Genomic DNA, 13,059 nt, shown 5'->3' on the forward strand with positions numbered 1-13,059 from the left:
ACAGCCTTATTCTTAAATGGATTAAATGGATTTTTTTACTCAGCAATCTACACACAATATCCCATAATGACAGAGCAAAAACTGTTTTTTAGACATTTTTGCAAATGTATATTAAAATGAAATCATATTTACATAAGTATTGAGACCCTTTATTCAGTTCTTTGTTGAAGCACCTTTGGAAGCGATTACAGCCTCTTGGGTATGACGCTACAAGCTTTGCACACCTGTATTTTGGGAGTTTCTCCCATTCTTCTCTGCAGATCCTCTCAAACTCTGTCAGGTTGGATGGGGAGCATCGATTCACAGCTATTTTCAGGTCTCTCCAGAGATGTTCAATTGGGTTCAAGTCCGGGCTCTCAAGGACATTCAAAGACTAGTCCCGAAGCCACTCCTGCATTGTCTTGGCTGTGTGCTTAGGGTCGTTGTCCTTTTGGAAGGTCCTCTGGAGCAGGTTTTCATCAAGGATCTCTGTACTTTGCTCTGTTCTTCTTTCACTCGATCCTGACTAGTCTCCCAGTCCCAGCCGCTGAGAAACATCCCCACAGCATGATGCTACCACCACCATGCTTCACTGTAGGGATTGTGCCAGGTTTCTTCCAGACGTGACGCTTGGCATTCAGTCGAAAGCGTTCAATCTTAGCATCATCAGACCAGAGAATCTTGTTTCTCATGGTCTGAGAGTCTTTTAGGTGCCTTCTGGCAAACTCCAAGCGGGTTGTCATGTGCCTTTTACTGAGGAGTAGTTACTTCTGGCCAATTTTACCATAAAGACCTAATTGTTGGAGTGCTGCAGAGATGGTTGTCCTTCTGGAAGGTTCACCTATCTCCACAGAGGAACTCTGGAGCTCTGTCCGAGTGACCATCGGGTTCTTCTCCCAGATTGCTCAGTTTGGCCGGGCGGCCAGCTCTAGGAAGAGTCTTGGTGTTTCCAAATTTCTTCCATTTAAGAATGATGGAGGCCACTGTGTTCTTGAGGCCATTCAATGCTGCAGACATTTTTTGGTACCCTTCCCCAGATCTGTGCCTCGACACAATCCTGTCTCGGAGCTCTAAGGACAATTCTTTCAACCTCATGGCTTGATTCTTGCTCTGACATTCACTGTCAAATGTGGGACCTTATATAGACAGGTGTGCCTTTCCAAATCAATTGAATTTTCAACAGGTGGACTCCAATCAAGTTGTAGAAACATCTCAAGGATGATCAATGGAAACGGGATGCACCTGAGCTCAATTTTGAGTATCATAGCAAAGTGTCTGAATACTTATGAATAAGGTATTTCAGTTTTTTTATTGGTAATACATTTGCAAAAAATGCTTAACCTGTTTTCGCTTTGTCATTATGGGGTATTGTGTGTAGATTGCTAAAGAAAATATATATAATTTCATACATTTTAGAATAAGGATGTAACGTAACAAAATGTGGAAAGAGGGTAGGGTGTGAATACTTCCCAAAGGCCCTGTATGTTAATGCGGTAGCAAGATGAATGCAGTCTATTATGGTGCACAAACATCAAACTATGCAATCCAGTTTTTAAAGCTCTACAATTTCATTGTAGATGAAAGCCACATCTACAGGAAGTTCATCTTAATTCAAGTCTGATAGCTCAAAAGGTACAACTAACTGAATTGGCATCTGCAAATCTCGAACCAACTGAAGCACACAAATACCTCTCTCATGATATTGTAGTCATTTGTTGCTGTTTCACTTTTTCTGGGGCCAGTTTTTATATGTCTGAAGGATCTTTCAAATGAAACGTATTTATTTGTTTACAATAGTTTATTTATTGTTGCAGCTTTTAATGTTTTATTTGTTTCAGTTTAGATGTATGTAACACTTGGGTTGAACTATCTGTCATAACCTTCGTAGTGCTGTCGTGTGCTGTCAAAACAATTCACGGCCAACTACATCTTGCTTGATGGCTAGCCAGCCAGTCGTCATGTATTATATTTGATGTCCTACGACCACAGGAGGCTGCTGAGGGGAGGACGGCTCATAATAATGGCCAGAACGGCGCAAATGGAATGGCATCAAACACATGTAAAACCACGTGTTTGTTGTATTTGATACCATTCCACTGATTCTGCTCCAGTCATTACAATGAGCCCGTCCTCCCTAACTAAGGTGCCGCTCCAGTCATTACAATGAGCCCGTCCTCCCTAACTAAGGTGCCGCCAACCTCCTGTGCCTACGACAGTATAAAAAAATACTAAGTGAAACATGATTTCACAAGGTGTCATGTGTGATAGCAAGGTGAAGTCTTTCTGACACATAGTTCATTTGAAGTGTTACCAAAATGGCTCTGTGTTTGTGTTGACCGTAAGCTCTCCTGTGAGGTCCACTCTGGGCTCTCTTGTCCTCTTCCTCCTTCCGTCCCAAGACATTCGCTCCATCCAAGACTCCTACTCCGCCTCGCCAGCCCAGTCGCCACCTCGCGGCTCCCAACTTTTTTACCCAGGGTGCTTAGTGGGGCAACAGTGCTTTGCTTATTTTTTTTTTGTGTGTGTTCAAATGTTATTCATCTTTTTCTATTTATTTCATTCACATGCGAAAATACATAAACATGTTGAAATAGCTTTTCCAACTGTAAAGAATATTAAAGAAACATAACGGTTGTGACATTTGTGTTGTTTTTCCATGTAGTATCATGCTGTGATACTTGGCAAGTGTTGCATTCTTTGGCAATAATAGTTGCTCCATAACTTCAAAGTCATATTGTTGAGCATGTACTTTCTATGCTCATCGTAGTATAGAAAATAGCATCATAGGTGCTCTGTGTGCTTATCTGATTTGAGTTTATACCAAATACGTTCTAAAAGATGTACTACACTCAGCAAAAAGTACTGAGACCTAAAGGCCTACATCTGAAGCAAGCTGAACCCCCACCCAAAAGTTGTACACAGGCTAACTTCAGACACAAACTTAAAGATAACTGTTTCGGTTTAATTATATCCCTATGGCAATTCATACACAATATATAATGCAATATTTGTTGATAGAAAGGAATTAATCAATGTCAATCATGTCCTTTTAAAAATATATAAAATCCATTGCCTGACCACCTGATGTCTCTGTACACCTCATCAAGATCCAACAATCTGAGCTTTTCTGAATAGCATAAACAGCATATATTAAAACCCACACTAAATAATATTGGTCCATTAGTTGCATGTGTGGTTATGCTTACATGCATATGACTGACGCGCTGCAGACAACTACCCAAATGCCTATATCTGATTGGAACCAAGCCGATTCAATCTCTTTACATAAACATATTATCATAAACACGTCAAACACTTACATAGATTCAGTCCTCAAAAATTGTTGTTCCATATTCATAGCAATGGTCGCTGTCTGCTTAGAAGTATATTGTGGTATCATTGGAATCAATATCATCTAGCCGGTCATAAATTATACTGCTTAGCCTAACTGCTCGTGAATACATACTGTACAGTATTCCTGTCTGTTTGTATGCCTCCTTGAGGTTATAGAACTGTACTGTTCACCGTAAGCCTATAGCGATGGCTCGGTTGATAGTAGTTCAGTTTGTGGTCCTTGGTATTTGACCAACTATTGACCTCACTCCCCTTGAGCAGTCTTATCTAATGATCAGAAACGCTAGCCATCTTTTTGGGACATGCTTGTTATAAATATGGTCTGTACAATTTCTACCTGTAATTTTTGGGATTATTTCCACCCCTGTCACATAGTGTAAAACAGACTGCAGGCTTTATTCATATCGTTATTATATATTTTTGTACATAATTCTATTTAGCAAACACTCAAGAGAAGACATCTTGACTCCAAATCAAACTTTGGCACAGGCTGGTACATCTGTTTACAATTGTAATAATAGGGCTCTCTCCGTAATGCCTTTGGCTGGAGACCAACCGAGTATTCAGTTTTACTACAACAATAATTGGTATAAATCGATGTTGGCAAGCTTGTTATATTTGAAGAGGTCCCAAATTGAAACCTGAAAAAAGTGTTTATAGAATATTGTTGATGGATTAATTAATGTGTGCCTTTTCTTCTGTTGTATTTTAGCATGCTTCCACATCTAGAGGAGGGTATTTTAACAGGACAAATGAAAGAAGCAGAGCCAATACCTCAGCTAATACCTCATGATGTTTCTACCTTTTTATATTGGCCTCTAATAGCCATGTATCTATAATCAACTTTTAGCTTATACAAATGACATTTTTTAGGGTGTACAAATGCTATCCCCCATCCCAAATTCTAAGCAGTATGCTAAGCTATGCAATAGTAAATTAGGCCATTTTTCATACAAAATAACCCATACAGCGACAGGGAAGTCAGTGTATGAGCGTAAACATGAACCTGAAACCCTGAGGTAATTATTTGACTAAACGGTTCAGTGACAGAGTGAATCACGCATAACATTTACATAAGATGAATTTAAACAAGATGAAAGTTTAGATTCCTTTTTTGTGAAATGTCGTGTTGAAAGAAAGTCCTGTATCAAGTGGTGTCCTGTTGAGACGCCACGTTTATTAGAGCCTTATGGTCTGTCTGGTGAGCGAGAGGAAATAGCATGGCGTTGGAGCTTTCGTATTTCCTGAAATACTTCTTGTGGTTGGCATAATTGAACCTTACCTTACTTTGAGGGGTGGCCCTTCACTTTTTTATTTTTTATTTTTTTTATTGATTTGTATTTATCCTTTGTTTATACAGGTTTTTCTCATTGAGATAAAAATATATTTTTCAAGAGAGACCTGGTCAGTGATCTCAAATAATGTTGTACTTTATTAAGCTATGGTAACGACATGTGTTTTCACAGTGATTAGCGTTTTCAATCATTGAGACAGTATTCGGTAACAAACAGTCATGAATGAGTTAGATGCTGGACTACAGATGGCTCCATATGGAATTCCTGTAGTCTTTGTGGCTATGTCTATACAGTATGTTGCCATGCTTCACAAAGGGGTTTTGTTTTCTCAAGTGGCAGTTGTATGGGTTAAACCTCGTCATGGACTTACCTGGCGAGATAATTAGGGTGTCTCGTGGCATTCTTCAGTCAGGGTTTATCCAATTTAACAATCAAGTCATGTAAGCATTAACTGATACCGAAGAGAATGACTCACCAAAGACTGAAAATCATAGAAATTTATTGCACAGATTTTGGTGGTCAAACAGTTTATGAGCAGTAAAGTTCCACACAAAACAGATTAGCAACAATGTAAACATTTTAAGTAATGATTGTTTTAAAAACTGTTTGCAAAAAAATGTGTGTGAAGCAACATTAACCAACAATAATGCAGTGTGTGATGAATTGGCAAACATTTGAGTAATTTATGCCTATTTTGTTGCTAATGAAAACCATTTCCTGCTGTGAGTGAGGGTTCCCAAGGAGAGCAATCTAGGTTGGAGAGATCGCATTGGTTCAAATGAAATCCACATGCACAACATAGACATACTTGACTTTGGCCTGAGGCCACTTGCAGACAAATTCCCCAAACCTGTCACCCTGGGGTCAGATGGTCATGACATCATTGAGCTTGTGTTTCCTGATCCAGCCCATATGCCAGTCTAGCAACTGAAACTAGCTAGGACCTGGAGACTCCGAGGTTCCCTCTGCCCCAGTTCTTCAAGCATGGTTCTTGTCATAGCTTAGGTTTGAAACCAGAGCAGGCGGCTAATGTTACATTTGGGCCCTTTGGGGATTGTTTATTTGATGTTAAATAAAACCAAATGATGCAATTCATTAGTTGTATTGGTCAATAGTTGATTGCTGTATCTTGTAGATTTTGGCTTGCCAGGAGGCTGAAGCCTTTGGAGACATCAAACCAGATGCTGCTTTCAGATGTTTTCTGAGGCAACATCTTTGGACATGAGTAGAGCTTTGACAGCAGCAGTAAAGTCTGTATCAGAAGGCCAAAGAGTTGGGAAAACATGGAGAATAACATATATATTGAAAGAAGAGAAATAGAGAGAGAAAAAAAAAAGTTGCTCCATTATTCAATTTCCTGTCTGTTTCAAATCAAAGTAATGTGATTTTGGCGTGGGATTTCATTCCAAAACAACTGTAATAATAGCATGATGCTCTTCGCCAACATTTATGTGTCCAAGCTTTTCTTTCTTCCAATTTATTGCAATTTAGAGAGCAATTAAATTATGCTGCCAGGCCTCAATAGAAACAAATGACCAACAAAAGACACGTCTTGCATACAAAGATTGATTTGTTTTTATCCCAGACTGACTAGCAAAACAAGCATATCTTGACATGTTTGACTGAAAGAGAAATAGACACAATATTTATATGTTACATATGGAGAATAAATATTAAACATCAATGGTGGAGAAAGTATTTTATGTAAACCAGTGACCCTACTTTCTTTATGGACATCTGCCATTGAGCACGGTCGACGTCATATAGTCGTGATATATAGTCGGCTCTACTGTATGTGGCCTAGTCCTCTGAATTCACTCGTATAGACATAACCGCTAATGCAGTCTCAGTGAGGGAGGGTGATGACATAAAATGGCCCAAACCTTTGAGAGCAGGAGTTTCCTCGCAACCACAAAGAATCTCTGGATACAGAGCAGAGAAAGGGGAGGAAGAGCAAGAGAGCGGAAGGGACTAGTTTAGGCAGATATTTGTTTCGCTGGTGTTTCAGCTGAGGATGAAATAAGGGGGATAAAATGAGAGATGTAGGTTAAAGATCTGGAAGCGTTTAACCCAGGCTTTCCCTGGCTCTTCTAATGATCGGGAACAGGTCCCCTCTGAAGAGCGCCTGCTTTTTCTCAACTGGCATTGCAACACATCTGAGAGAAGGTCGCTAAAAGCTTATGGGGTGGTGAATCCTCTCTGAAATTGGACTTAAATGCATGTTCCTCTCACCTCGTCTTTCCTGGAGACGTGATGGGATGATTCAAGTTGGGGTCTGTTGGCGGCTATCAGGTTGATGTACTGTACCTTGGGAGTTGGACTGTATTAAACTCACTCTTCTTCTTTTTTCTTTCAAACTTGGTTTTAGTGGGAAAGAGTTTGATGGATGAAGTGTCCTAGAAGAGCATGGTAACCTACTCAAAGTAACAGATCTCCCTTGAAAGTAGGGCTTATCATGTTTCACCTCACATCTTACCATAGGCACTCGACACCTCTGCTTTCTGATGTGGACTCAGTGTATTACCCTTTATACAATAGACGTCAGTGTATTACCCTTTATACAATAGACGTCAGTGTATTACCCTTTATACAATAGACGTCAGTGTATTACCCTTTATATGAAGTTCACATTGCGCAACGTTCAGTTCTCCTCCCATATCGTCCTACAGCGTCGTATTCGCCCGAGTAAATTGCAAGCCCATTTCAAAGGCTCTAGGTTCTTAAAAATATACAGTGCTGAAGTCTGTGAGGCAGTCATTGGTGGGCAAATATTATATCTGATGTGTTCCAAACACAGGATTAATAGTTTTCTTTTGACTTTGTAGTCACTGCTATTATGAAAAGAACATACATTTTACTGTTGAGGACACATAGTCATTCTTCAGGTTAAAAAACACTTTTTGAGTCCGCTGAGCCCAGCTGCAGACTGAACTTTGTTGCACATCTTCAAAGACTTCTGTAGTGGGGGTAGATGGAATCAAAGGGAGATAGCATAGCAGGCTTGGTAAACACACCAGCGACACACAACAACATCACTCCCATAACGCCCCCATAAAAGCTAGCGGTGTAAACAGAGTGTTCATCTTAGAGGAATGTGTTAATGAGACACACAAAGACCAGGTGTTGACGTTCAACCACCTCTAAAGTACAAAGACCTCTAACAACAATGGGATCGTCCCACGATGAACATGCAACACTTTCACATTTTTCTTGTCTATTTGAGAGAGGGAAATGTCACCCTTTGACTGAAAACTGGACTGTAGCTTTTTGGTTGAAACGCAAGGTAAACGTCGTTGTTTTTTTGCAGTTTAATTCCATTATCAGGACCAGGACGAACCAGGCCAAAAAAGAATGCGAGCTTGGCTGTGAAAGCGCTCCTTCTCTTTGGCTTGCGAGCTCGTCTCTACAATAAATTAGGCTAGAGTTTGGGGTTTTGACAGACCCAAAGTAAACCGGTGTTGAGTAAGAATAATTGGCTGGATGGAATTTGGAAGGATAGAATTTGCCAGAAATAGGGACCCTTGGAGATCCTGCGCTAAAATTTAAATTTAGAACCTCACGCCTGTTCTGTCTTTTTAGTGTGGCTGTCAGAAATCAGGTTCACTCCCATAGCCTGGCATAACTTTACGAGACAGCAGTGGTTTGCTCAATTGAGCACCAATGGATTTTTTCTGGAATGGAACATGGAAATGGAAATTGGTTCCAGGTGAATGTTTGGACAGGCTGAAAAACTGGTCGTTTTTTGTCATTCCAAAAGTTGACTTATGGTTGCTCAGTTTCTGTCCCGAGTGGTGTTGACTTAAAAAGGGAATTGTGTTGGGAAAACTAAATATGCCCTCTTTTTGGGTTGTTTATTTGAGTTTCTGACCATGGCAGAGGCACAGTGTGGCAACATCGGAAGATTACGCATTTGATTTTAGTTGACTATTTTAATTTTCCATCACAAGCAGCCTGAAGCTCCTGTAGTGGACATTTTGTTAACTTTGTTAACACAGAGCTAGACTTGTTTAGACATTGTAATATTCTTTTCAATCATCATTACCCTGACAGTGAACTCCATGGTGATCCCAACATGACTGTAGGTGGGTCATACCACACAATTAACTTGGTATCATGGTGAAAAAAGTTGTATTTCTCCTCATTTTAACATTCTGAAGAGCACATGGTCAACTTAATAGAAACATGTTTTCCTATCCCAAGAACTTAAATAAGAAAACTGACTAGTAAGTACCTATTAGGTCTCGGCAGTAAACCGCATTTTACTATATACCAGATTGGATTTTTACTTTTCCCTATCTAACGTTTTTTTCAATGTTTGGTTTGTTGGCCTCCCGAGTGGCGCATCATTCTAAGGCACTGCAGTGCTTGAGGCGTCACTACAGACCCGGGTTCGATCCCAGGCTGTCTTGCAGCTGGCCGCTGCTAGGAGACCCATGCGGCGGCTCACAATTGGCCCACCGTCGTCCAAGTTAGGGGAGGGTTTGCCTGGCTGGAATGTCCTTGTCCCATAGCACTCTAGCGATCCCTTGTGGAGGGCCGGGCACATGCACGCTAACTTCGGGTCGGTAGTTGTACGGTGTTTCCTCCGACACATTGGTGCGGCTGGCGACCAGTGTGCCAAGAAACAGTGCGACTTGGCAAGGTCATGTCTCGGAAGACGCATGGCTCTCGACCTTCGCCTCTCCCGAGTCCGTACGGGAGTTGCAGCGATGGAACAAGACTATAACTACCAAAGGGGTCAAAAATAAAAAATAAAATGTTAAAAAGATAATGTTTGGTTTGTTAAATGTAGTGATGAAAAATTATGGCAATCTTCCGTTCTTACCGCCAGTAAGACACTGCTAACAGGTAAGAACTGCTCATTTCTAGCAACAGATTCGGATGTGCATGTACTTGTGTGCGGCAGGTAGTGCCTGTGAGGCAGCGTTGGTGCCGTATATATGCCATGAATCTTGCCTGTGAGGCAGTGCAGGTGCCAAAAGCGCCTTAGTCGACACACCGCCCCTTGTGGCAAAAGTAAGAACTGCCATTGAATCCATTCAAAATACATGATCATAAAGGATAATAATTGTTCTGATAAAGGTAAATGTACATTTTCACAAAATAGGGCATTTTGAAATTATAGCAAATGAGTAAAAGAAAATGCAGAAATGTATGCAAATGCTTTAAATAATCTTTGCTTGAAGTTTGATTGATAAAACAATCAGAAGAGAGAAAGACCCATTAAAACCACTTAGAAGGTAATTGTTAGCAACCTAGGGTCATGCGCTACCCATGAAGCATATAAATAACTTGTATTATTCAAAAACATAAAATACTGTCATACCGTCAAAAATAAGAAAATATTGTGATATGATATTTTGGCCATATCGCCCAACAATAGTGGCTATTAAGTGCAAAATAAAGTACAAGGGTTAACCGTAACAGTCAAAGGTTTTTACACACCTACTCATTCAAGGGTTAACCGTAACAGTCAAAGGTTTTTACACACCTACTCATTCAAGGGTTTTTCTTTTCTTTTTTACTATTTTCTACAAAATTGTCTGTAGAATAATACTGAAGAAATCAACACTATAAAAGAACACATATGGAATCATGTAGTAACCCAAAAAGCATTAAACAAATCAAAATATATTTTAGATGTTAGATTCTTCAAAGTAGCCACATCTTTCCTTGATGACAGATTTGCACACTCTTGGCATTCTCTCAACCAGCTTCAGCTTGAATGCTTTTCCAACCATTTTGAAGGAGTTCCCACATATACTGAGCACTTGTTGGCTGTTTTTCCTCCACTCTGCGGTTCAACTCATCCCAAACCATCTCAATTGGGTTGAGTTTGGGTGATTGTGGAGGCCAGGTCATCTGATACAGCACTCCATCACTCTCCTTCTTGGTAAAATAGTCCTTATACAGCCTGGAGGTGTGTTGGGTCATTGTCCTGTTGAAAAACATGTGATATTCCCACTAAGCGCAAACCAGATGGGATGGTGTATCGCTGCAGAATGCTGTGGTAGCCATGGTGGTTAAGTGTGCCTTGAATTCTAAATAAATCAGACAGTGTCACCAGCAAAGCAACCCACACCATCACACCTCCTCTATGCTTCAGTGGGAACCACACATGCAGATAGGTGACGGATGATCTCCACGTCTCACAAAGACATGGCTGTTGGAACCAAAAAGCTCAAATTTGGACTCATTAGACCAAAGGACAGATTTCCACCGGTCTAATGTCCATTGCTTGTGTTTCTTGGCCCAAACAAGTCTCTTCTTATTATTGGTGTCCTTTAGTAGTGGTTTCTTTGGAGTAATTCTACCATGAAGGCCTGATTCACAGTCTCCTCTGAACAGTTGATGTTGAGATGTGTCTGTTACTTAGACTCTGAAGCATTTATTTGGGTTGCAATCTGAGGTGCAGTTAACTCTAATGAACTTATCCTCTGTAGCGGAGGTAACTCTGGGTCTTCCTTTCCTGTGTCGGTCCTCAGGAGAGCCTGTTTCATCATAGCACTTGATGGCGACTGCATTTGAAGAAACTTTCAAAGTTCTTACAATTTTCAGGATTGACTGTCCTTCATGTCTTAAAGTAATGATGGACTGTCATTTCTCTTATTTGAGCTGTTCTTACCATAATATGGACTTGGTCTTTTATCAAATAGGGCTATCTTCTGTATAACACCCCTACGTTGTCACAACACAACTGATTGGCTCAAACACATTAAAAAGGAAAGAAATTCCACAAATTAACTTTGGAGGGAAAAAAAGGAATAGTTTCACTATATTAAAACAGTTCAGGTCAGGTAACAGGGTTGACCTTAAAATGAGAGAGAGTTTTTTCCCCCCTTACAATGAATCATTAATGACATGAAATCAATTATAATGTTCAGAAATGGCATTGTCAAAGCAACAAATTAACTAGGGCTTTACAAATCTGCATAAAGGTCACAGGGTGCACCGAGGGACAGCAAGTCTTTGTTCATATACAAAATAATATTTATTGAATTCTCCATGTGGTCTATATCGAAGGGAACTTAATTTAATATACCATGCTTTTAAAATTCAATATTGGTGTACAATTCCTACTAATAATATCAAAGGAAAGCAAAAGGGATTTTTTTTTGTAGAAGGACCCTAATAGAAAAGTCCCTATTTTGACTTTTTTGGTACCTAAATATACAGTGGGGCAAAAAAACGTATTTAGTCAGCCACCAATTGTGCAAGTTCTCCCACTTGTAGGATTTTTAATGAATTTATTTGCACATTTTGGTGGAAAATAAGTATTTGGACAATAACAAACAAGCAAGATTTCTGGCTCTCATAGACCTGTAACTTCTTCTTTAAGAGACTCCTCTGTCCTCCACTCGTTACCTGTATTAATGGCACCTGTTTGAACTTGTTATCAGTATAAAAGACACCCGTCCACAACCTCAAACAGTCACACTCCAAACTCCACTATGGCCAAGACCAAAGAGCTGTCAAAGGACACCAGAAACAAAATTGTAGACCTGCACCAGACTGGGAAGACTGAATCTGCAATATGTAAGCAGCTTGGTTTGAAGAAATCAACTGTGGGAGCAATTATTAGGCAATGGAAGACATACAAGACCACTGATAATCTTCCTCGATCTGGGGCTCCACGCAAGATCTCACCCCGTGGGGTCAAAATGATCACATGAACGGTGAGCAAAAATCCCAGAACCACACGGGGGGACCTAGTGAATGACCTGCAGAGAGCTGGGACCAAAGTAACAAAGCCTACCATCAGTAACACACTACACTGCTAGGGACTCAAATCCTGCAGTGCCAGACGTGTCCCCCTGCTTAAGCCAGTACATGTCCAGGCCCGTCTGAAGTTTGCTAGAGAGCATTTGGATGATCCAGAAGAAGATTGGGAGAATGTCATATGGTCAGATGAAACCAACTCGTTGTGTTTGGAGGACAAAAAATGCTGAGTTGCATCCAAAGAACACCATACCCACTGTGAAGCATGGGGTTGGAAACATCATGCTTTGGGGCTGTTTTTCTGCAAAGGGACCAGGACGACTGATCCGTGTAAAGGAAAGAATGAATGGGGCCATGTATCGTGAGATTTTCAGTGAAAACCTCCTTCCATCAGCAAGGGCATTGAAGATGAAACGTGGCTGGGTCTTTCAGCATGACAATGATCCCAAACACACCACCCGGGCAACGAAGGAGTGGCTTCGTAAGAAGCATTTCAAGGTCTTGGAGTGGCTTAGCCAGTCTCCAGATCTCAACCCCATAGAACATCTTTGGAGGGAGTTGAATGTCCGTGTTGCCCAGCAACAGCCCCAAAACATCACTGCTCTAGAGGAGATCTGCATGGAGGAATGGGCCAAAATACCAGTAACAGTGTGTGAAAACCTTGTGTAGACTTACGGAAAACGTTTGACCTCTGTCATTGCCAACAAAGGGT

The 13,059-nt window shown here is 40.6% G+C and overlaps 1 protein-coding gene across 3 annotated transcripts in view; it reads left to right on the forward strand.

Moving 5' to 3' along the window:
• LOC112219217 (A disintegrin and metalloproteinase with thrombospondin motifs 20-like) overlaps positions 1-13,059 on the forward strand; it is a 127,608-nt gene that overhangs the window by 88,024 nt on the left and 26,525 nt on the right. The gene's annotated exons all lie outside the window — the stretch shown is intronic.

This window comes from Oncorhynchus tshawytscha, linkage group LG19, assembly GCF_018296145.1.
Source record: "Oncorhynchus tshawytscha isolate Ot180627B linkage group LG19, Otsh_v2.0, whole genome shotgun sequence".
NCBI lineage: Eukaryota > Metazoa > Chordata > Actinopteri > Salmoniformes > Salmonidae > Oncorhynchus > Oncorhynchus tshawytscha.